We start from the raw sequence: 2,796 nt of genomic DNA on the forward strand, positions 1-2,796 counted from the left end.
GGGGAAAGCTCTCAGTTTTTCCCCATTGAGGATAATATTGGCTGTGGGCTTTTCATAAACTGCTTTTATAATGTTTAGGTAAGTTCCTTCTATTCCGAGTTTCTCAAGGGTTTTTATTAAGAAAGGGTGCTGTATTTTGTCATTATTTTCTTTAAGCTCGTTTCTTTAAGCATATGAACAAGGACTGGTTTCAATGGTTTGGATAACTATCCACTTGCATGGGATGTTCGAGGTTTTCACAGGGAGAAAGGCAGCTGAATTTTTCAAGTATCTTCATCTTTTACCCCAATCTACTTGACACTTTATAGAATGGAGTGAAAACTCTTTGTGTGTGTATGTGCACACCCACACCTACACACACACACATACACACACACAGCTCTTAGATATGTGATATATGTGACTGTGAGTGGTACATAGTTATGATGGATTTGGTGATGCTTAGACCTTGTTTAGAACAACAAACAATTTAGGATTAAAACAAAGTTATAGGGAAGTATTTCTGCATTGTCAGAGCAAGGACTTCCAAAAAAATCTCCTCAATAAAATGAAAAGAACACAGGAAACATTGCAAAAATGAGTTTTTTCAGAACTCTGAGAATTAACCAAAGTCATTCAATAATCCAAGAACTATTTATTCAAGAAAAATGTCTGAATCTCAACAAGAGCAATGAGCTTTGTGGTATTTTTACTTGCTCTGTTCCCATTCTCTTTCCCCCAGCTAAGTGGTGGCCTTAAAAACTAACAGCTTCACAACTATGGTAGTTGTGAGAACCAGTAACTTGCAGCCACTGGAGGAGGCAAAATAGGCTTTGAGCTCCCTCATAAAACCCCATTTTCAGAAAATTGGAATTGTCATTATTTGATTTGTCTAACACATTTCTGGAAATCTCCACTTGCAGGGCTTGTGACCTGACTCAGAGCTATCTCGTTGTGAACAGTCTTTTTTCTGGGCCATTTAAACAAAATAATGGTGATAAAAAATTATGGAGGCAGGACAGATAATATGTTAGGTGAGGTGCTCAGAGAAGTCTTTATTTATAAGGTGATGTTTTTTCAAATGCCCAAGTTATATAATGGTATGAACCATGTAGGTATCTGGGGGCTGAAGTAATATCAAGTCTCTAAAGTGGGAGCATGTTTGGTTGGAGAATATGAATTGATTCTAACCTTTCTTCCTCTGTCTTTACTTACTTGGGGATTCATTTGCTTTCATGACTTCAACTACCATAACTATGGCACTTATTAGGCTTCTAGGTACACTATCTCAATATTCAGAACACATTCAGGGAAGTTTTCATAAAACACTGATTCTGTCAAGTTTATTTTCCTGCTTAGGAACTTTCAATTGACTCCAACTTCCTCCCCTATTCTCCAAATATCTCTGCCAATGTGATATTACATTTATCACTTGTGCTATTTTATGAACTTTGATTCCTATCACTCCTGTACTGACCACTAAAGCTCAACTGTATGTAATTTTCCCTGATTTTTAAAATTGTGGCAAAATATACATGATATAAATTTTACCATACTAAGCTTTTAAAGTAATTACTGAGAATGAAGCTTAATTTTGACATTTTGCTATTTGTTTTCTGAATGTCTTATATCTCTTTTTGTCCCTCATTTCTTTCATGACTGCCTTCTTTTGTGTTTTATTGAGTCTTTCTGTAATGTCACATTTTGATTCCATTTTAATTTCCTTTTGTTTAGATGCTACAGATAGATTCTTTGTGGCTACCATAGGGATTTTACATATAGCACCCTAAAGTTATAGGAATTGATTTTAAATTGTTACCAACTTCACTTACATATAAAAACTGTATTATGTTACAGCTCTGTCACTCTTCACTTTATGTTAATAAAATCAAAAATTACATCTTGAACTCTTTTGCTCAGGCCCCTAGTACCAGCAAGATGGATGAGTGTCACCGTCTTCCTACTGCCAGGAAGCCCTATAACAACCAACGAGAGTGGAAGTGGCATGATGGACAGCACAAGAAAGTCCATCTGGGCACAGCCCTGAAGGCCAGCTCTTTTAGGCCAACAAATGCAAAAGGAATTGTGCTAGAAAAAGCAGGGGTTGAAGCCAAAAAGCCAAATTTTGCCATTCAGAGGTGTGTCCGCATCCAGCTGATCAAGAATGACAAAAAAAATTACAGCCTTTGTATGCAATGATATAATTTGAATTTTATTGAAGCAAATGATGAGGTTCTGGTTGCTGGATTTGGTTGCATAGGTCATGCTGTCGGTGACATTCCTAGAGGTCGCTTTAAGATTGTCAAAGTATCCAGTGTCTCTCTTTTGGCCTTCTGTAAAGGAAAGAAGGAAAGACCAAAGTTATAAGTTTTGATGATGAAAACATGACAATAATAAATTTTCATATGCCAAAAATTATATGTTTATACATTGGATACCCATTAACACAGATTTATTATTTTTAATGCATTTGTCTTTTAAAACCTATGGAAAATATAAAGTGGAACTACAAAGCAAAATTACAAAAATACTGATATTATATCTGTCCATGCATTTATCATTTATGAAAGATCTTAATATTTCCATATGATTTGCTTTATTGTTTAGTGTTGTTTAATTTCAATTTGTAGAATGCCTCTTAGCATTTTTTGTAGGATAAGTCCAGTGTTGGTGAACTACTTTAGCTTTTGTTTATCTGGAAATGTCTTAACTTTTCCTTCATTCTTAAAGAAGAGTTTGGCTGAGCATGGAATTCTCAGTTGATAGGTTTTTTTTTTTCTTTCAACACTTTAAATATATCATGGCTTCTCTCTCCAA

At 35.1% G+C, this 2,796-nt stretch overlaps 1 pseudogene; it reads left to right on the forward strand.

Annotated features, from left to right (window-relative positions):
- Nucleotides 1-1,917: 1,917 nt before the first annotated feature.
- LOC115283458 lies at nt 1,918-2,346 on the forward strand (annotated as a pseudogene).
- Nucleotides 2,347-2,796: the final 450 nt, after the last annotated feature.

The sequence above is a fragment of the Suricata suricatta genome, chromosome X (genome assembly GCF_006229205.1).
Source record: "Suricata suricatta isolate VVHF042 chromosome X, meerkat_22Aug2017_6uvM2_HiC, whole genome shotgun sequence".
NCBI lineage: Eukaryota > Metazoa > Chordata > Mammalia > Carnivora > Herpestidae > Suricata > Suricata suricatta.